Genomic DNA, 24,238 nt, shown 5'->3' with positions numbered 1-24,238 from the left:
TGAAATCAAAGTTATGTAATGTTTGCGTGTTGGACACACACACATATTTATAAAGGCACATGTTTCAAACAGATGAGGAAGATAAATCTCTTGTTGTCACATAGATTACGTTTAGCTATCCCACAGCCGTCCTTTTATGACTGAGGAGATAATCATAATGGACTCATAGTACTGGATGTCTTTTGTCAGTTTTGAGGCTGTTCCTGCACTCTTAAGGGCTATAGCTGAGCTCTGGGACTCATCCTGTTGTACCAGCAGCTGTGAAAGTAATAAAACGAAAGCAAAGAAAAATAAAAAGAAGTTAGAATAAGCCAGCGAGCTTTCAATCCGTCCATTTGGCCACCATGAAATAGGGGTCTACCTTTTTCACTCACTCATGAGGGGTTAAAGTGGGTCTGTGGGGTTGGGGTGGTTAGGGGTTTGTTGTTCATGTTGGAGCAGGACAGTGTCAATGGAAGATCTGAAATGAAGACATATCGTCTTTTTTGTCATCTCTAATCTGTTTATATCTATATCCTTTGCTTTTATCATGAGTGATCGATCCAAAGCTGCTTTTGTTCGTCCGTTATCTTTCTCTTGGAGGGAGTATGAAGGGGGTTACCCAATCTAATTCTGTCTGTGTGTAATATTCTTGGGAGCAATAATCAAATTCAGCTCCAAGTTGATAATATCACACCACAAAAGAAAAGGCAATATCTCCCCATCATTCTATTCTTTTGCTTTATTTCTCTCTCACAAATGGTCCTTTTTATTAAAAAAAAGAGAGCAGCAAAAGGTTGCCTGCTAATGGCTGTGGTGTGTGTTCATGATTTTATATCTTTCTTCGTTGAGGAAGCAGTTGTGTTTGGTGTGGTTCGACATTCGAAACATCAATTCAATAAAACTTGTAAAATGTACAATGACTCAGATACTGTATTACTTTGAAACGCAATGACTCCGACCGCTGACAGTGTGATGAGAAATTGTATAAGAATTTAGCAGAGGTATGAGAAACAATTCTAGTTTATTTAATATGTTGGGAAACGGTCAACTAACTAATCGCAAATAAAAGCTACAAATGATCAATGCAACACATTTGAAAAAACAGACACGCTTTCTGTATGAAACAGCAAGAGATTTTCTTGCTGGTTTTACCCTAAGATGTTTTTTTATTACCAAGATTACAAACCAACCATCTGAGAAAATACGTCCCAAATGTATCTGTGTTTGCCAATGAATTTAATGATATCACAAATTCTTAATTTCTTCCTCCAGACTGTGAAAGCCACTAAGCCCACACCAATATGCGCTCATCTCTTAGCCAAGATAAATTTGGGTTAACATATACAACTACACACACACAAAGCTCATCTTAATGCACCAATGGCTGATGCTTTCAGACTTCTCATGTACCCTATAACCGAAGCTAAATAAGTTTCACCAATCGCATGTTCGCAAAATGTACTCAGTTAAACCATCTTACACTTTATCGAATGTGAATAATGCTTTGCATTTGCATTGTCCTCATCCATCTAATTGGCGTTGGCATTATATGTTGTCAAGCTACATTTTTGGAAGGACATCACTTTTTCCCTCTTTGTAATGCCCCATCTTTAAAGCAGATCAAAGTACTGACACACATCCTTCTGCTTTAAAAGTTACTTTTTGTCAATGTGACTTTAATCTCTCACAGTCAGAGCCCATGAAACGCAAATCATTATATGACCGGCGTCTCGCATCAAGGTGAAACATTTATCCTTTTCATTTCCTGAGAGAAATCGTTCTTCAAAAGTCTTTTTTGCACAGAAATGAGAGGCAGTTTCCTTTGCCACAAAGATCTGAAAAGCCTTTAATCATCTTTCATTAAATACATTCAAGCAGAATAATATTGGTATAACATTTATGTAACTGAAAGACAATCATCACTGGATAAACAAGCTGTTTGGATGATGATCTCGATTCCCTGCCCATGTATCAAAGTCCCTGTCTTGTAATCAGTGGGACAGACATTGAATTCCGCTGTCTGTGATGTAGATTGGCATGCTGTAAAAGAGAGCGGCGTGTATCATTTTTACCGACTCTCCTTATTGGCATTCAACGGCATTGTTCTCCCATTTCAACGCTTTGCTGTTTCCATGGCAACCCCAGGCATAATCAGAGGCAGGCAGTTAAAGATGTGCCTCTATCACAGATAGCGCCAGTTCCTGATAAAAAGAGAGCCGAGATAAAGCGTACATATGTGCCTTAAGAGAGTCTCAAATCATGCAATATATCACAACTCCAGAGAAAATCAGAACACACTTTTATGGTGCTGCTTCACCCAAGAGGTATTATACTGTAGCGTTACACCACCTGAAGAAACAAAGGTTTAATTTTCACACAATAAAAGTAAAAGGTGACTTAAAGTGATAGGTCCCCCAAAAATGAAAATTCTGTCATCATTAACTTGTGCTTTTGTCAATTCAAACCTGTAGGTCTTCTGCAGAACACAAAATAAGATGTTTTAAAGAATGTTGGGAACAAAACAACGTACCTATTAACTTGCATTGGTTTTGTGTCCATACAATAGAAGTCAATGGATACTGCCGTTCGGTTACAAACATTCTTCAAAATATCTTCCCAAATAACAAGAGGGAAGGACATTTTTTGTGTGTGTAAGCTAATACATTAAGTGGGATTGAAGCTGTATATTTTTGTATGTGCAGTGTGTGGAGTCTGTAGGAATCAAAGTCACGACCTTGGGACATGACCAGCAACATTCTTATCCAGATGAGCTACAAGAAAGCTGCAGTAAAAGGAGAACACAACTTACATCATATCGCCTTTCCTTGAAGCCCCACATTATTAACTGTCTGGTTTGGAACTACATGTCCAAGATGTCAGAACCACATGTCAGAGTCCACATGACCATTTGTGGTCAAGAAAAGATAAGGTGACTTTAAAAGTTAATTTCGTTGAGCGTGATGAGCCCTTTTCTTTAACTTAACATTAAAAGCTTGTCAAAATGTCAAAGAATCAAATCCTTTAATGTACAATGTCAATTACTTCAGTCACTGATTGATTATCAAAGGTGAAAGTTCCAGACACATCTCCATAATGACAATGGCACTCTTTTTATCTCAGTCTGACTGACACCTTCACCTGTTCTGATTCTCTCCATTTCCAAGCATTTCACTCAGTTGCATCAACCCGATTTAAACACTGATAAATGCAGAATCATGTTAGAATTGTCAAAAATGTCACCAGTAGTGTTTGGGATATATGTGTGAGAGCGTTTCTACACCATCTTTTTGACCTTGTTGGCTATTGGTTGGCTCTGCTAGTGCTCAAAGCAGCATACCATCCAGGAACAATTACTCCAGATGGAGTTGGAAAGTCGAGTGCTGTCCAGTTTCACAAGCACACTTAACCTCTCTAATACTCCAATGTTCACTACTGTGCTACACACTTGAGACGTGCACTTCATTGTGTCAGGTCCTGACATTAAGCATGTCAAATTTTGATCAAGGACACACTTTCTCAACAGAAAGTTTACAACAAATAACGCATGATGTTTTATTAACTAAGTTCGGGAGGAGCAGGAGCAGATAATCAACTCGGCTGGTCGGCTATCAGCAATCACAGCAATCGACCTATCAGTTCAAAAGAGAGAGAGAGAGAGTCTCTATAAATAGTCAAGACGTCTTACCTTCACTCTCTCTTCAGTCTCAAGCATCCCACCACCACACCGGCTCCTCGCCTGGAGCCCCTCGTCTCCAGCAGGACACAAAAGAGGGTGGTGGAGTGTTTCGGGTTCAGGCTAATGCTGGATTCGGAGCCCTCACCCCGACAGAACGCCAAATACGCATACACTCAAAACTACTTTATTATCTGCATAGGTGAACTTGTGAACTATAAACTGTTGCTCAAATGGTAATGCACAGGCTAGTTTGATACCCAGGAACCACACTAACTTTCCTGTAGCTCAGTGGTAAGAGCGTTGCGGTTGTGGGTTTGATCCCAGGGGATTGCAAATGCCTATGTAAAATGTATAGGATAAAGCAATGTAAGTCGCTTTGGATAAAAGCGTCTGCCAAATGCCTAAATGTAAATGTAAATATTTACCTTAAAGGAGTAGTTCACTTCAAAATTTGCCTCCATTGACTTTTCATAGAAGGAATTCAGTTTAATATGGAAAGTCGGTGGGGGCAACTTTTGAAGTGAACTACTCTTCAAATAAACTGTTAAACGCTTTAGAGAAAAGTGTCTCCTAAATGCGTGAAAAACAATTATTTTCATACTTGTACGGTTGTGACTGGTGTGTGGTAAACACATTTTATATTGTTTTTATGGAAAAGCGGACAAGCTAGGGAGAATACATGAGAAATGTTTACTATCAAAATTCCATCTTATTGCCTTCTTTCTTTTCTCGCTCATCTCCAAACAGGTTTGACAAAACAAATTGGAGGGTAGAATAGGGAGCATTCCTCGCTAAATTTAACACGCGCCGCTTATCGCAAATAGTGCGTAGAGCAAATCACAAGGAAGAGATGTGCACACGCTCAACTGACAATAACTGCCTGCAGACTGCCGCTGCTTCGCTGACTTCGAAAACAGACGCTTGTTATTGACTGGGCCTGGAGAAAGTAAACGCCCCTCCTGAAGTTAATCAGTAGTGTGGTCCATTGGGAGCTCACCTTCCCTCCCCTTCTACTCCCAGCTCCGTAAATTTAACCAGGCCACTGGGTTTAGTTTCATGGACGGCTAATTTTGTTTGTTTTGAACGGCATGCGCCGTACGTTGACCGGGATGCTTAATTAGCGCTATTATGAAAGCCTGTTTACAAATGAGCAGAGTAATCCCCATGGTACCATGCTAAGTTTTAGCTCTCTCTTCCCTGGTGCCTCTGGAGCATCGGGGTTGAAAGAGATGAGCGCATGCAGGGGTTAGTGACAGTGGCTTATGCACTGACAACTGGTTATTTCCTTCTACATTCTATAATGTCTATGTCATTGATGTATGTAGTAGAAGTAATAAATTGATTCGATTAAGATCAGCACAGATGTGTGAAAATAAAGAGATTTGATTTGATTGGGCTGGAAAACATGATGCAACATGATACCGAAAAAGCAAGCAGAACAACAACCTGATCAATATAGTTAAAGGGAAAGTTCACCCAAAAATGAATATTCTGTCATCATTTACTCACCCTCAGATTATTCCACTGGAACTACTGCCATAGTAGGGAAAAGAAATACTTTGGGACTCAATGGAGGATGAGATCTGCTTGGTTACTGAAATTCTTACAAATATCTTCCTTGTGCTTAGCAGAACAAAGAAATGCATACAGGTTTGGAATAACCTGAGGGAAAGTTATGACCAGCTTTTCTTTTTCAAGTGAACTAGCGATTTAAGGTGAAGCTAGTCTTGTGAACAGACTAGGGTCTAGATGAGGGCCAGAGTAAATTACTGGTCAACAAAAGATGTCATTTTCATTAAATAATTGGAAAAAAGAGCCGGAATAGGGCAGTTGTGCTGTCAGCCAACTTGTTATCCAGGTTGGTTGTGAAAAAGAAAATCGCTGACCCAAAAACCAGAAGGGAAAAGATCAATATTTTGTTGTTTACAGTGTCACACGCTGCAGATGGATTTATATAATTAGTGTGGAATTAAGCAGAAATGCAAAAGATGACCTATCGAACACCTGACGAAGTGAAAATCTCAGTTCTGGTTCTTGATTCTGATTGGATGAGCCGAGTTCTAAGCCATTATAAAATACCCCATTACATAGCCTGAATATCACTTTATTTACTTATTTTATGAGAACTTGCATTTTTTTTTGTTTTTGGTTTGGTTTTGTAAAACCAATAATCCCTGCGAAGTAGTGGGTTACAAGTGCATTTTATAAAAGCTTAAGGGTTTCATACGCCCTTAGCTGTTATAAAATGCACTGTAACCCACTGCTTCTTTCGGCTTATTGCTTTAATAACCCACTGCTTCACAGGGCTTATTGCTTTATTAGGATTTCATTGAAATGTGTGTTAATTGTATTGTGATAGTTCAAAATTTAAACCTGTGTTTTGGGATACCGGAATGGTTCTGCCTGCTGCTTCTTAGGCCATTATGAAAACAGTTTAACAAGCTATCTTTTTACATGCAAATTGCCAGCAAATTTTAGTCAATGTACAAAAGAAACAGAAACCGATTTTATGGATTTTATGGTCACCAAGTATTTGCATCACTTTTATAGCTAATCTGCAAAGAGTGTTACTTGTGTGGACTAAAATCTGTACACATAAAATGTCATTCCTATACCCTATTGTTTTTATTGTCTTGTGCCTACAAAACAAAAGATAGTCTATGGAGCCGGAGCCGTGCTAAGGTCATAATCTTTAAAAAGCAAGTCTGCTTAGAGTTTGTTCCAAAAAGTAACACACATCATATATAGATAAATGTTATCACATTTATTCACACGTTCTGGTTATGATGTGTATTGAATGAAAATTTTGATGGATTTTTTCCTCTTCTTCAATTAAGCCACACCCCTATCTAATCAGACTGTAGTTATTATTTTTCTCTTCAATCACACTTAGAGCTTGTGATGTGCCAATATATTATTCATTAAAGATGCCTGGTTGGATATACACAGAAAGATACACGTGTTGTGCGGCTGTCACCAGAGGTGGGGAGTTACAACATCGTATGGCTTTTAAAGCCTCTGTGATGACATTTGGTAAATTATTAAAATGCGCATGACAGGTATGTGCTGGAAGTGTCAAATACTATATCATCTTGTATTAGTTTGCCTTCTTATTTTAATGCCAGCACAATCCTGCTTCCTTTTACTCATTTCTTGTTTCCACTTTAACTTTTCCACCCTGTCAAACCGTCTTTTTCTCTTGTTATACCCCAAAGCAATATTGGAGATGCTTCAAATGCAATTCAAAGCATCGGCCCCATTATTTTCATGTCTGTATTGACGTTGTGTGTACACACCACAGCGAGGGGAAAATGAGCTTTTTATTTGGTCTCTGTCTGGCAACTGTTTCTCTTCCTCTGCTTAAAGCATTTAGACGTAGCATCACAATTTTTCTTCACCTCTCACAGGGACACTCAAATGCAATGCCTTTGTGAGGTCTGTAAGTGGAAATGAAGTCTCTCTTCCTCTAGTCTTATCCTCAGATGGCACACCCACGGACCGCCCACAGTCCGCTGGATAAGCGTCTGATAAATATCACACATAAAACAGCAAAAGACTTTCTCGACCTGGTAAACGTCTAGTTTTTGTACTGTACCTAAAGGCTCTACATCATTTCCTCTGTTTCAGTAAAAGGGAGTGCTGCACCAAAATGTATGTTTTTTACATGGCCCCTACACAGAACAGCTGACCAAACTGAAATTGCTTGCTTTACATGTCAGTCAAATAGACAAGTCATCTTCCTTTCTGCTTCTTCGCAATTTGAACGAACAATCTGGCCATGTAATGATCGGAAAAGGCTATGTTGCATTTAACTTGATAAATAAAGGTTACACTACAGTGCTTGTTTAAACCCTCTTCCAACCATCTGGAGTTTACTGTTCACATCATAAACTGCTGTAATTGGTGGGACAACAAAATTTGCATATCTGTCTATAAAGCACAAGTTCTGCGTGGATCACATAATGGCATTGAGCTTATTCCGTTTAAAATAACGCTAACATGTTCTTTAGAGTGTTTCCAAATCATGCTGGGATGATATGGACCATCCGATTTTGCACAAACCTGCAGAGTGCCATGAAAGCGGACCTAATACCAAGAACTACAAAACATCATAAAGACGATTCTTTAATTGTGCATTCGTGTCATTGTTAAACCTGTAGGACTTTCTTTCTTCTGAAGAACACAGAAGAAGATATTTTGAAGAAGATTGGTAACCAAACAGCATTGGCCTCCATTGACTTCAATGTTGTATGGACACATAAAAAAGACGTTTATCTAAAAATCTTCTTTCATGGATTTGAACAACATGAGAATGAATAAATGATAACAGAATTGAAATTTTAGCAGACCTATACCTTTTAGAATTAAAATTTATCTTACCTAGAAGACAAACATTTCGTAGCCTAGGTGAATCGTATACAGAACTGAACCAACTTGCATTGCCGCTAATAGTAATTAGAAACTCTTTTATTCACAAGGCGTTCCTGTGTGATCCCACTACAGCAACTCATTTAAATCTTTATTATCATTTCTCATGATTAGCTTTCTCCCAAGGCATCGCTATCACAGACAAACGTGAATTCATATCTCATCTGAGCCATATTGAAAGGAGAGATTTCTAGTGCTGGAGGGGTCTCTCATCATCTCAGGCAGAAAGAGGTCAGCCCGTGAAGAGTACAACGGAGGGATGTTCCCTAGCTAACATGCCTGCACGATAATAGTGTTCATGTAATTGCTGTTTGTTTCCTGCTGCCACACAAGATGTCACAGCGGGGTTACTTTTGATTTCTGCAGATCCCTAAAACTGTTTATCAAGTTCCTTGATGGTTAATAAGAACCAAGGGCACACTGATATGCTCTAAAACAATAAAAATAAAATGCAAAAAGTTGTATAATACATGTACACGTCACAAGTCTAAAAAATCGTAACATTTATAATAAAAAGTCTCGATGACAATTTACATTGCATGGGGGGAAAAAAATCTAGGTTTCAGTTCACACCTTGCTTCTAACCATATATAAACTGCATTCTCTATACCCTGTATATAATATTACATCAAAGAAAACTATAAAACAAACCTAAGACGAATGTTAAAGAATACATTATAGTCAATGTCAGAGAGGATATATTTTTAAGACAAACTTTATTACATAAAATGTAGACAGGACACCTTTCGGGTGAATGTGGTGAAGTGAAAATAAATAAGAATCATCCGTATCTTTGTCCCATGTGTACTTCAGTGCAATGATTTCATCACGTCATGTGAGTATTTAATAACGGATAACTTTCTGTCTCATTACAATATGAATTGTCATAGAAATCTTTGCCCACGGGGACTCGCGGAGTTGGAGAAGGAGGGGAACCTGATTCACCGTGTCAACTTTTGAGAAATTGCTCTTGTGCTGGGTTTTAGAGTGGAGAGTGGGTGTTCATTCTCGTTGATGAGAAATACAGAAAATGTATTCCACTTCTCGTCCAGTTGATCTTCTTCCCCTTTGGTACCCACCGGGACCCTTGCTTGCAGAACCAGACCCAGGAAACATAACAAAAGGGGCTCTGTTGCATCTGTGCCCTGCAGCCTAGCACTCCCCTGAGGTCTGCCTGACCATCGATCGCAAGCTACAAGTCAAACAGGCAGAATGAGCCACCCGGCAGGCAAGACCACTTCAAACTGAAGTCTTTCTGTGCTTGTCAATTACCCACACTAACTTTGTCAAACTTGCTTGTCTTGAAGTGCTAACCGACTGTGCATGAAAAAAATCAGATTTTGTTAGACTTAAAGAGAAGAAAGTCATGTTAATCCTATTTGCCACAATTTTTAGGTGTTAAAAGCTGGACAAATGGTTCCTCCCAGTGTACATAGCACATTTCAGAAATATATTTAAAGTAACTACATTTGCATTCTTTAGGGACAAGAGTTGTTGAACCATTTGAATCCAAGGCATGTTGTTTCTCGATTGCCAACTCAATCTGGCAATGCTGAAGAAATACAAAACTAGCTTACATTAAAAGGCTTAAAACTTGGCCATTTGTCTTCCTGTGTTAAACCACTAGTGAAAAGTTTGGGTGTCCATTTTGACAGTGAACTCAAATTTGATAAACATATTAATACTGTACTTAAAACAGTTGCTTCCACCTTTCCGAGAGTCTAAGCTAGAGTAAAACCATTTCTCTCTTTTAAGGACTTTGAAAGGGTTATTCATGTTTTTATCAGAACAAGGCTCGACCATTTTAACTCTCTTTGTATGGGGCTGCTAGGCTCCTTACTGGTGTGCGTTATCGATACCAAATTACTCATGTACTAATACCTTTGCATTGCCTGCCAGTTCGCTAAAGAATTGATTTAAAGTTCTGCTGCTTGTTTTCGTATGGGTTAGCTCCTGTCTACCTGTCTGATTTACTATCCATTCATAATCCTGGAAGGTCGCTTAGGTCATCGAGCCAGTGGCTATTAAATGTCCCTCGTGCTAAACTAAAAATAAGAGGAGATCGGGCCTTTTGCTATTCTTGCAGATGCTCTGGAAAAGCCTACTGGTTCATGTTAGATCTTCTGTAACAATGCAAGAGTTTAAATCAGAAACCCATCTTTTCTCGTTGGCTCTTAATTGCAACAAGTTGAGCTTTGTTTATTTATCTCTATGCTGTAATTTACTCTAGGAAAACTTATCAGGTTGTTTATGTTTTGTTGATTTTAACTGTTCTGTCGGTGTGTTGTTTTAATCAATTGGTGCTTTATAAATAAATTAATGTTGAAAAAGTTGAAAGTTAATATCAACGGAAAGCTATTTACACAGTTTATCAATGTTCACTGCTCATATCTGTGGACATGCAGGCATGAGAACAGGTTGCAGATCTCGAAGCACATTCTGTGCGCTGGATACAACAACGGCACCATTGTGATGGAAAAAGGACATGAGTGGAAGTCTGGAGATGAATCTCATGCTTGCAAATGGGCTCCTCAGTGGGAGTGTTCAAGTCAAGGGCTCCCTGGTGGATCTACCAATTAGCCAAGCCTTTTGGATCCGGTGCTGTGAAAAAGATGTCTACAGTTCAGAGAGGTGTATTTTTGTACCTGAAGCTCCCTAGATGGTGTCAGATCATCAGGGCGATCACATGGAAAAAAATATATTGCCAGATACCCAAGAAAAAAGATATAACACCATTTCTTTATTATTTGTATTATGGTAGTCTTTTGCAATTCAAGAGGTGATGAAGGCCTAAAATGAGCATTTTTCTTTCTCCTTATTAATTGCCAATCAAAAATAATTATGGTACATAGCACTAAAAGTGTTTTTTTCTTGTAATCATAGTGGAACCATTTTAAGTGCTATACAGAACCAGATTTTGGTGCTTCAGTTGCTCCTCAGCGGTTCTTTGGGATGACTGAGGTGCTGTATAAAACCGCTGAAGAACCATACTGTGCTATATAGCAATATGGCAATAAATCACCATTTATTTAGAGTAGCTCAGTGCACTGTGGCAAAAACTTTTTGAAGGGGAACTAGTGGCGGTCTCAGCTCACTAAATGTTTTAAAAACATTTAACCTGCAGTTTTAATAAATAACTATATTCGGTTATGCTTTAGATCATGGCCCGCAATGAACTGCATAATTAAACAAGATTTACAGCAGAAAATATCTGTAGGTAAAGGGGAACAATATACAAAGTTTGGGGAATTAAGGGGTACAGTAGGAGTAAGTAAAATTCCAAAAAATATTAATGACGGAATGCCATATAATCATCCAAATCAAACCACTCTTGAAATACTTGATTAGAGTCTCAAGAGATCAACATTGATTTTGCACATTTTACACGTAATTCAAATCAATTATTTGTGACCAACAATCCTATAATCAAAAACAAGTCAAAATTGTCAGTTTTAAAATACTTGCAGTATAAATATTTTTTACATTTCCTGGTATTGTAATTTCCCAAACTTTGCATATCGTTCCTCTTTACCTACAGAAACTGTTACAATAAGTTACGGTGTAAAATCTGGTTAATTATGTGGTACATTGCGGGCAGTAATCTAAAGCGTGACCCTATATTCAAACACAGTTCATAATCCTCATTGCTCCTAAAGATCTACTTCAGCCACAAGATCTGTTGACAACCAAATGTTTGTCAAAGTAACTTGAGTGTTTAACTTCACCTCAACATGGAACTTGTCAGCACCTCCTCTGAACACGGTGGGTCTGCTACCCTATCTTTACAGTGTAAGCGGCATAGACGAGAGGGGGTGGAGAAAGCAACCTAAAGAAAGAGTGACACTGCGGGGATGAAGTTTGGCAAAACTCAGAAGTGGACAATGGTGGAGAGGTTTGAATGCCGTGATTAGTGGCAGGAACGGAAAAAGGGAAACAGCTGGACGGTGCAGATACTGTTTCTGCAAGTCTCAACCCATCTCTAAAGGGTAAACACAACATGAGCCTGTTTGATTTATGGTGCACGTCACACACTCAGTGGCCATTATTCCCTGTGAAAAGCCCTGAGCATCATGGGAGGAAATGTGTCCATAATGTAGCTTTTCAAAGGTAAGCTGGAAAGAGTAAAGAGTTTTTTCTTTTAATCTATTTCCTCTCTGAGAGAAGTAGTTTTGATGAACTGTCCCTTTCCGCCCTTCAAGTGTTGTGCATTTTGTAAATGTGTTTGTTCATGCCGTAAATTATGGGTGACATGAATAGAAGCCCATCTTCTTCCTCTTTTAACCACTTACAATTTACAGTGTGATTAATTTCCAGATACCTCTTCTTTTTTGCTGATATTTCTAGGCACCGTCCTCGCAATTCTTGTTTTCCTATTTATGTGTCAAGCATGCAATTTACAACAGCGAGGTGTCAGAAATAATTAATAGGACCTATTCAGACTTGCCCTAATGAAGAAAGGGGGACAATCGGAGTCCGAGCAGCAATTTAAAGCAAATTCAGCGACAAGCACTTTGTTTTTGTACTAACTTTTCAAGCTTTAAATGGTGATATAAAAGAAACAAAACAATGAACCTAAAACAAAACCTTCTTATAAACAGAAAGACATGACGTTCCGTATAAATTATAAATGTAACATCATGAATGAACAATAATAAACAATGCTATCATTCAAGTCATTTACAGACCTGTAAAAATAACATGCCTTATTCATTTCAGCACCTCTTAACCATATTAAAACAATATTGAAAGTCTTAACAGATAGAATGCTCTGATTAACACTGTAAGCCTTCATATGGGCAACATCTATTATCAAAGTGCATACTGACAGAGTGCATGCAGTGACCAATGTGTTTAACCAAAATTAAAAAACGCTATCGAAATGGTGAAGAAAGTACCTATTACACAGCATTAAATATCAGACACTCGTTGTTCGTGGAGGAAATAATAAGCAGAAGGAAAGAAAATGGCATTTGACCGCATGAAATGTAAATCTTTCGCGGGGCGCCCATCCCCTGGCTATTACTGGAATTGCTGTGGTCTTTTCTTTGCGAGCTGTTGACCGGGAATAAGAGCTAATTGACTCATTGCAGGGGAGGTATGAGAATATACATAAACATGTCAACCTATAAGTACCTTTATAATTTACCAGAGCTGGGGTGGGATAGGACATTACGAATTTTTATAGGTTCCACAATGGAGACAAAATTGTTCTTTAATATATCAGAGGATTTATGGCCCTTCTCTTCGGTTGTAATCAATTTTGGATTTCGCCCACTACTTTACGGCCATTCCACTGTTGCAAGTGTGCTTTGCATAAAAATGAATATTTTAGCAGTTCTTGCAAAAAATAGAAAATAACAGGCAAACCAAAAGGGTGCTTGTGCCAGTTACAGAGGAATAATGTGCAAGCATTAGCTTCAAGGTCAAAATTTAAAGTAGCAGAAAACTGAACTATTGTTTTGAGACTAAATGAGAATCCATTTCCACCAACTTTGGTGGATTGGACAGTGGATTGACAAACCCGTAGTTGAATGATGATGCAACTGCAAATTCTAGAAATGAAATGAAACTATTAAATATAAGTCTGATAGCTGTACAAAAGGTTTGCATGTAATGCTGTTTCACAGACTGCATTATTCCTGCTCAGTCCGACAGGTAAAAGAAGAGTGCAGCCACAAAGCCTTTGAAGTGTTTAGATCCTTTTGTTTAGCCTGGTTGTTCACTCCATGTATACAAAGACATTGAACTGTGCTCACGGTTACCATGGTGCAGCGCCAACGGCTCATCCGCAGCTTCAAGTATGTCTCTGTCTCGCTCTCTTCACCTCCCTCACTTGCTCACTGTCTATTTCTTCTGTTGCCTCCATAAACGGCGGGCCACTCAATAAATTTGTCAAGTCAGTTTATGGCACACAAACAGGAAGTCAGCGTTGTGATCCGTGTGAGATGCTGCAAAGTGAATCTGTGTTGATCGGCCCTTGTTAATCCACAAGACATGGTCAAGCATGACAAACAAGCAAAGTTTAGTGGGGTCGCTCAGTTGGGATGCCATGCATTAGCTCAAAAAAATCCCCATGTTTTCAAATACAACAGCTGTGCACAGGTCCAGAACCTCAAAGATCAATACTCTGAACTGACTTCCACTTAAAGGTGAAGGATCCTTTTTTAGAGTGTTTGCAGCAAAAGTGGTGCAGAGAGGAGTCACAGTGTTTGATGAAATGTATATGTAACAGTTATAGGCAGAGAGTTTGTAAATTCCCCTGTCAGTATTTGAGATAGATACTGTATTAATTGGGAATTTTGATATCTGCACACACTGCATGTAACTGATGGATCAGTTTCAACATTGCAAAACCAAATCTTAATAAATAAAATACTGTATGATAATATCCTAGACTTATTAGCTTCATGTGTAATTTTGTTACACTTTCATCCAAAGTGACTAACAGACGAGATAGCATTTAGTGATTCGTTTTTTGTCTTGCAATTTATGTCGTATTTTCTCATGCTTGCTACAATTTTTTATAAACAGGATATTTATAAACAGAGTGACTACAAATTTGATAAACTTTTTCATAGTAGGCCTACTCAAGGTCCTAGAACTATCAAAAGTCCTACGACAAATTATGTTTTTGTAGTCCCTTCAGATTTTCTCTGCGTTTACCATGTAAACACATGCTGAGTGTTTTATATATCTTGTGGAACTTTACAACACAATTTTGTGTGATCTGTAAAAAGGTTCAACACAGGCCCTGCATTCCAATCAGCATACTATTCATCCTAATAGTATTCGAAAGTAGAATAAGTATGTCCCAAATCGTAGTATGTTGAAAATAGTTTTCCAAAGATTCCCAGATGGTTTACTACTTCCGGGAGAAATTCGAAGTGCAGAATGATGCACATTCTAACGGCTGATATTACCCACAACTCACCGCGAGTAGGCGGAGTTTAGTGACGCTCCACTGCATTAATAAATATATAACTGATGCATCACTAAATTAACAAATGCAAGTATACAGCAAACATAACATATGAAATAATGAATGAATAAATACCTTAATATAAACAGTCTCTATTACAATTAAAAATGGCCCAGTTTATCTGTGCTTAGACACAAACACTTTTCTCATGCATTATAAAATGTGCGTCATGTGGTAAAATGAGCTGTTTTTAAGAAATATGATTTAATGTAGCCTATTAACCTGCCAACTTCAAGTTACACAAGCAAATTTTATGGGTCATATCGGGTAGAAACAGTTCCTTAAGGTAACAACTGCACGCTTCCACTTTCTCCACTGTACACCACGCTGGGGTCTTTGACTAAATCTGACCAGGAAATTACACACTACCTGCCAAGACCTGACAAGGTCACATAAAAGACCAGATGAAAGAATCGAAAAGAAAAGAAAGACAAACTAAGGCAGCAGGATAAAAACTACACTGTACGTGAAACCAGGGGCAAGATTGAAAGCTTTTGGACAGGCTCTTGTATGCCTCTGGCAGTGTATAGGACAAGCCCATTGTAGGCCAGGATTTATCAGTCTAAAGGCTAACTGACAGACTTTCTGCGCGTTGACTTTTTGTGGATGTGTTAAAAGCAGCCACCAAAAATTCTGTCCTCTGGGATGAGGGGAGGGGCAGTAATCATAGTTTCTAGCCCAGTTACACTTGCTTTGATAGCTCTGCGGCCATCATAGCAATCGATGCTGTAATGCACAATCGAGTGTAATGTGCATTTGCGGCTGGCCGGTTCAATATTGTATATCTCAAGCCAAACGAAGTAGGGGACTGTGCCTTTCATTAAAATCAATGGCATTGTCCTTGTATGTATTAGTACAATTGGGGGAGATTATTGTTCTTTTTCTGTCTGAAACTCTAAAAAGGCGGCCATTGTGATTGAGCTGTGTTGGAGGAGATATTTAGTACTTCATTTCACAGTACTTCACTTCAGTTCTATTAACTCCGCTGCTTCTCAGTTTTACTCGCAGTTCTACCTGCTCATTAAAAATTTAAACCCATCGGTTGTGTCTGTGAATCCTGCCAAGATGAAACTGGAAGAACATGCAAAATAAGAGTTAAGCATTTAACCATTGTTTTCTGTTGCAATTGACTTTACACTCCAAAGAGTCCAACAATCTACTGTAGGCTATGTGTAAAATGAATAAAAAAATAACCCATTAATTTCATTTTCAAAATTATGTAATATTCGTATTTAAGGGTGACAGTTTAATCTCTGCTGTAGTACCAATTTAGTAACACTATCTTCGATTGAGAAAAAATAAAAAACGTATTTTTTGTTACATTTTGTCTATGCATGTTATCAAAGGTGAATTTTGTTTTTTTATAATTAAGAAACTAATTATATTTTTGAGACAGTTGAAGTGTCTAATGCTGCGTTCACACCAAACGTGAATTTGCGCAAGTAGATTACATACAAAGTCCACGCAAAGACGCGAATAGACGCGAACTCGCGCAGGGCGTCACAAATGATGTTAATCGCGATTCTCGAAAGCATGTCAAATGCGTCTTTCGCACAAATTTAAAGTCGAGCGAGATATTTGCGTGAACAGCACTGGCACCATCTGTTTGACACATACAGACACGTGAAGACACTCCCTGTTGCACATTGTTTACGAACTAACGTGAGAATAAAGAACAATTCCCATGAGTAAAAGACTGAGGAACACGATGCTTCGCGTTTGGTGTGAACACAGCATAATAGTGCTGAAGATAACTTAACCAACTATGTAGCCTTTGATTTTGTTTAACATTACACACATAATTGAATAATAAACACAATGATATCTAAAGACATTTTAAAACACAAAAACATCACACTTTGCTGAGGCTACTGAGAAAATCTGTGCATATCAAGAATAATATTCTTAATTTATTGCACTGCCAGAAAAATTTGACTTGACCGTAGGCTACATAAATAAACACAGCCTGGCCAACCATAAACACTATAGTCTCAGAGTTAGTTGATCTCATTTAACCTCTCTTCCTCTCTAATTCAGTCTAACCCTCTCCATCACCACCAGAATTGAACATTGTTTTACCTTCTCTAACCAGAGCTCATCTGACCGATGAAAAACAGTGAAACAGGGTCAGCAGAGACAAATCAATGGTCAACAGATGCAAAGCGGTCAAATGGAGAGATTTAGGAGTTTGAAACTCCTGGGATTTACAGTAAAGCCCCTGTTTCATTTTCAGAATATAAACAGCATTTTTAGATATACCTTTAAAAAACAACGGTGAGTGATCATATATTATCTGTTATGTTCATACATTCACCACACAAAGCCCAGAGCTTCTGGTCACCTTGTCATGTGGATTCACTGTTTGTGCACAAAGCAGTTAAGCAGTTTTAAGCAGTTTCATTCATCGCCCAATAGAGGGTAGTATTATCTCAGCGTGCAACTGTATTCTGAGTGGCTGAAGACAACATAAGCTGAGCTTTTAGGACCCTGACACACTGTACTCAAACTGTGCCGTGGAAATCCATTTAGCACATAATCTGACAACTACATAAAAGACGGGACACATTTACATAGTCACGGTCTTTCATTACTGGTGGTCAAGTTATGAAGTGACGGAAAAAAATCATGCTAGGAACAGCAGTTTTGAATCAGACCGGTACATGTGCCTCCCTCAACATAAACAGTATATGTATGTTTGTAAAATATGTCAGATATACATAAATACTGTACATATGTATATATTTAAATAGTACTGCTTCTACTACAGTACTAGTACCACCCACTTAAAAAACATTCAATATCTACCATCAAAAGACACAACAATATGTGGTTATACTTATTTGCAAACATTATACTATTTATTTTTTCTTGTTTTACAACATCTCACCTTCAGCTCGATGTTATATTGAAGAACTTCTCATGTTACTGTCTCCCTAGGATGAATAGATTCTGTTTTTGTTAAAAAAAATGTCACATTCACAGTTACAACCTATAGTGAAATGTAATTCCGAATGTTGACTGCAAACAAAATATAGACTATATATAGTTTTTGAAAATATATACATTAAAAAGTTGAAATATATATTTAAAAAATCTAAAATAAAAAAATGGAATTAAGTTAAAATTGTAATAAAAAAGACTTATAGTGCTCCAACTGTTCCAAGCTGCTTGGGAGAAAAGTGTCATTTATGTAATTAACACATTTTACTAATTGTTCAAAGCAAAACAAATCTATTTATAAATGTAGCCTTAATTAATGCAATGTTAAAACAAGCTAATTTAAAGTGCAAAATGTCTGAGCCCCGTGAATTTTTTACCATGTGAGGTCATTTGTACCATGTTCTGGGACACCGCTGTTTCAAAAATAAATTCAATTTTAATTCTGGGGTTAGTACCTAAATTAACATCCAAAAATGAATCGAATGAATTTTTGTACTTACACCATGCCCTGCTGAAAGTGTTGGTAAAGGGATTGCAGGATATGAAGTTAGTATCTCACATAAGAAATTTATATACAGTAAGTTCTCAAACCTGAAACTTTTGAGTGTAATTTCTTGTCAGGGCTGTCATTAAATTCACAGCCTGCATTTTTTGTTCAGATGGACTGTCTCTTTGTTGAGTCCAATGAGCAGACTACATCAAAGATGTCATCACAGTGCCTATCCAGATGATTGCCCTGATTTATGTTTATCTGCGATTAACAGTATTTATTCTTGAAATAATTCACATGTCTGTGTACAGCTGAGTTTCAGACATGTTTCTTTCTGAAAATATGGCTGGCGTGTAATTAAAACTCTCTCTATATTTGTCGGTTAAGAACAAAAATAATGATGATACATCCTTTGAACTGTCTATCTCTCACACACCCACAAGCATAAATGAAGTACGACTCTGAAGAACATGGTTGTCATGGGAACACGTAGGCTTACAAATTACAACGACACATAAAAGCATTAAAGCAAACATTTGACCGCAAACTTTTTGAAAGGTTTGAACCATAATGTCCATTTTACAGTGTCCGCTCCCTGTAACTGCTTCAGCCCGGGATTATTCTCTCGAAAATTTGTCACTGTTGCCTGGGCAAAGAGCCCAAAATGGAAAACTGAGCAATAAATCGATGTTCATTACTTCCGTCCCTATGCAACACAAAAGCCTGCTTTTATGTCTCCGTCTTATCATAAACTCATTAAATCGAAAAAGTGGTCGGCTGTACTTAAGTCATATCAAAACATAAAAACACAAATGGCAATTTAAAAATGGTTCAACGGAATCAGCTAAAATGATGATCGGGAAATGAAAGCCACTATGTATATTTAACTAGCCCCCTTAATAATCAGCACCTTGCTGCGACACAAAGTGTTTTGGTAATTGTTTATATTCATCTGTGAATACCCAATATTTACCTCTAAATTCAAATCAACATCTATCTGTTATTAAATATTTGCTTGTAAGGAAAAATATCCAGGCATCAGTGGGTGTGATTTTTTAACCTCACAAACACACAACCACACGTGTGGTCTGCATAGAGAAAAGTAGTGCACTAGTCATGATAAAAGAGTTAGTCATGAACACACAACAGGCACATTCCTGTTGGTCCCCATTACCATACACATGCGTTTGACTAGGGGCTCACTGACCTGTGTAAGAAAAAAGTAAATTAAACAGCAAAAGCAAACATATTCAGGGGAATTATATATTCAAGGCTGGGCCGCTTTCAACCTCCCACCCCTCCATCTCCTGTGAGAAATGGCTTCAGTTGTGGTTACATAACGTCAAACAGCGGAGTCGTAAGGTTAATGGTGAGCTGAGTGTCTCCATTTTAATTGAAAGTGTGTTTTTGTGTCCCGAATGACAAACATTTAAAGCGGCGTCAGGGTAAGGGGAGGGGAAATGGAAATGAGAAACAACAGGAGTGACAGTAGCTCAATACTTACCACAGAGTTAGAAACAGACCCGACCGCCCAAATAAACAATGCAGAAAGGCTCAGCCGGTGACCACAGCGCAAGTAAACTGTCACAAGTAGTAACGATACAGTATCAGCTCCAAGTATAATCACAGATGATGCTCAGCATTCTTGATCTTGTGGTGAATCATGGGGTCAATTATAGGTCATAAAATGTACTGTGTATTATGTCAAATATTTCTCAGTTTTTCTGAGATACACAAGACAAAAATACCAGAATAGCAGGTTCGGTAGATCATGAAAGAGCTCAAGAGGTTTATTGAAGGGGAATGAATGACACATACACAAATAGTTTTTACCAGCCCTGTGCCTTTCTTTTAAATTGAGGCTTGAAAAAAATGTACAATAAGGTTGTTATTTGTTTATGCATTAGAATGAAAATGCACTTAAGTTGAATGTAGTAGAGTAGGTGGGGCGAGAACGTGGTTCGAGTCCGGTGAGTAATTGTGAATTAGCGCCAGCTGTGCGCACACCGGGCTCGATTCACGTAGGAGATAGGGAGCATATAAAAGGAACGAGCGACCGGACCGCCGAAGAGAGAGGACCGGGCCCGAACTTGTGTTAAGTTTATATTTATGTTCTTGTGTTTTGTATTTATGTTTTGTTCGCCGGCGGTCGGCCGTGAGGGGCCGGCGGCTGTTATTATTTATATTAACCGTTTAAATGTTTGCCGGTTCCCGACTCCTTCCTTCCCTTTTATGGAGATTTGTTACATTGAACAATTCTTCTAATGTATTTATTCATCTTAGTTCATGTAAATTCATCCAAAAATTAAAATTCTGTCATCATTAACTCAGCCTCCTGCCATTCTCAACCTGTATGAGTTTCATTCATCTGCAGAAGAACACAAAAGAAGATATTTTGAAGAATGTTCAGAACGGATTGGTCAGTGGATACCGCCGTTTTTTAGTTACCCAAATTTTTCAGATGTTGTTTTGTATTTTGCAGAGAAAAAAAAACTTCATACAGATTTGAAATGACAAGAGGGTGACCAAATGATAGAATTTTCTTTTTATGGGTGAACTATCCCTTTAAGCTACTGTCACCTGGAACCATACAGTAGGCCTGTGATGTAAATTACATCTACGCCGTTAAACGAACCATGACTGAACACAGATGTTATGAGTTTTTTTTTCTAGAAGAACAAAGAATGTTATATTAGAGAGGCTGCGAAGTGCCCAGAGCCATGTCCTAACACAGATACACAGTGAGTTGGAGCTTGTTATCCACTAGAGCATCTTCCATCGGAAGGAAACCAGCCATCTCCTGCAACCCTATTCCAACAAGTCAGCTTGCACAGAAACATTCTCGCCACGAAAAAATAAGATAATTGGACAGTTGCGATGGGAAGGACAAAAAGAACTAGTGAGACCAGTGCCAAACGATTCATCAGCGGCCAGACTTTCAAACATGACTGCATCTGGAAACCAGTGACACTGAAGATATCCAATGGCTGAAACAGTTTTAAGGCACCGGTGAGACAATAAAAGATTTAATGAGGAAAAATACAGAGAACGGAAATAGATTTGTCAAGCTGAATTGGTTGAAAGTTGCCATTGTCTCATTATAGAGGCTAAAGGTAGCCGGGCTCATTCCTGGGTTTCCATGTTAATTGTTTGACGGGTTTGTTTGCGTAAAGTAAATCCTCTGTGTCTATAACAAGCCAGGGAACCTAATTAAATGGCAGTAATCACACCTTAGCACATGTTAGACGAAATCAATCACTGACAATATATAAATAAATAATGGAGCGCTGAATATTGCTAGGCTTTATTGATGTTAAGCTTTTTACATTAGCACTGACTCCCAGTTATGTTTTAGACGCTTCTTCTTCACTGTGTGCTCAACTTTTCTGAACGTAAATGGAAATCGAATTGGGTAGAGAGAGCATCCTATCATGCATCACTGAACAAAGATGAATGTGCCAATTGTTTATTATAACAGATTTGAACATCTAAATTAGACCCCTTTTCTTGCAGTGTATAGTCTAACTAAGTACACATTACACTAGATGCAAGCAAAATAAATGTTTTTCTGAGGACTTGATTTGGTTTACAAAACAAAACCCAAACAGCAGGAAAACATTATAAAGCATCACACCGCAAAGGTTTTTATTTCCATATGTTTTCATATTTATATCATCTAGACTAAGCAATGTATTAAAGCACATACTTGCTGTCACACAGGAATGCTGAATGTCACAGTATCAAAAAAACACTCTTTGTTTGTACAGCTGGAGCTCATTACTATTCAGAAAGTATGCAGATTATAGAAAACAAGAATAAAATATATTTGCAATGTGTGATGGCCTTCATTTAGACAATGCTTTGGCGTATATGGTAGTTGGATTAGTCTGCTTCAAAAAACAAACAATCAAAAAGATGATTTTTTGTTGGCACAGGAATGTTTTAGTCATGCGGCTGTCAAAACGAGGATTAATGGCACATCTGCTTTATTCTGTTTTGTTTTCCCTGTGAAGGACTGTTGGGCAAAGAGATGAATGGCAACCACGTTCTATCACACTCATCACCCATCCACTTCTTAAAACAGCGTAGCCTCTCTTCTCACACCTGCTGTAGCAAACTTCTCAAAATACTGCAATCACTGCACAGGGAAACTCAGATCACAAGCGATAGTTTTGTTTGGATCCCAAAACACTTAACCCATGGTCTTTTTGGTTGCTTTTTCTGTGGCTGAATTATGTTGATATTATGATTCAAAACAGTTACCAGAAGCCCTTGTATTTCCTTTTACCACTTGTAGTTTTGTAAACTTGAAAATCTTACAAATCATACTGAGATATCATATGTCTAGGTGTTTTTTTGTGGGAGGAGGAAAAGGAAACAGATTGCCTTTTTCTCTGCTTTGTTGTTATTCACAGTGTTTTGTGTGTGTGTGTGTGTGTGTGTGTGCGTGTGTGTGTGTTACGGCTCAATTTTTAGAATACTGTGAAAATGATTTCCCTTTATTCTCTTCACAAAGAAAGCAAAACTCATACTGCTTGTGGTTCCACCTACCACTGTGTCCATCTCCTGGTGAGGTTTAATCTCAACATGAGCTAATGTCATCTAATTATTTTTCCTTTCAAACTTACTCATGTGTATGAGAAACTATTAAAAAAAATACCAGTTATGACCAGTTGGGTTACGCATTTGCTTTTCAGAGATTATAAACACTACTGTCAGAGACAGATATATGGTTAATCAAAAGCGATTAATGGTACGACTTGCTTCCTGTTGCCGGCGTGCAAAAGCGACACACGTCTTTTATCTCATGCTGCCCAATTATTTTCTTTTTTCCTCGCAATCACGTTTCTGTTTGACAACAATTCACCCTCACTATAATTTGTCCTTTGTTCTCAGAATATCAATATCAGTATAAGCGGAAGATGATAAACAGGACAAAACATCTTTTGCACATGAACTAAACTCTGAAACGCTGCTAACAAGCATCGATTTTCACATAAAAAGCTGTTTATTTTGGATAGAGTTAGACAGCGTTTCGTCTTCTTTTCTTGCTTCAGATTGGCAGGATGTCACCATGTGAGACACAAGCACACGAGGCATCCAACCAGTATTCTACTCTTTACGCTGCAATTAAATCATTTTATTCAAGTTAACAACTAATCAGGAAGCAGCACGCAAATGTTGTGTGAAATTTCCCCACTTTATTTGGGAAAAACATTCAGAAGCATTCAATATTGCTATTATGGCTGTTGTCCCAGAAAGCCAGTTCGTGCATTAGGGGTCGAACCCCTGTGTAGCTCAGTTATTCTGATCAATTTGTATAATTTACTCTACACTTCGATCCCCACCAGCAGTCATTTCAGCTGCTGTACGACTCATCCAGGGAAGATAATTATTATCGGATTGTTACAAGAGTGCGATTTAAACTCAGCTTGGAACCCCTGGCATCCTGTCAAATGGCAGAACGAAGACAGGAGTAATCCTTTCTGTTTGGCGCTACATTGATAGACTTAACTTCAAACGCTTCAGGGACTTCAAAAATGTTGTTTTACTCAGAGCTGGGTAGATTACTTATGAATTGTAATCAGTTACTGATTAAAGATTACATGACAAAATTTGTAGTCAGTAACGTAATCTCTGACTACTTTTGGATTACATTCAGATTACTTTTGACTCAAATCTTATTTGATGTTACATACACTCACCTAAAGGATTATTAGGAACACCTGTTCAATTTCTCATT

This window comes from Triplophysa dalaica, chromosome 16 (assembly GCF_015846415.1).
Source record: "Triplophysa dalaica isolate WHDGS20190420 chromosome 16, ASM1584641v1, whole genome shotgun sequence".
NCBI classification, from domain to species: domain Eukaryota; kingdom Metazoa; phylum Chordata; class Actinopteri; order Cypriniformes; family Nemacheilidae; genus Triplophysa; species Triplophysa dalaica.
This window is presented reverse-complemented; position numbering follows the sequence as displayed.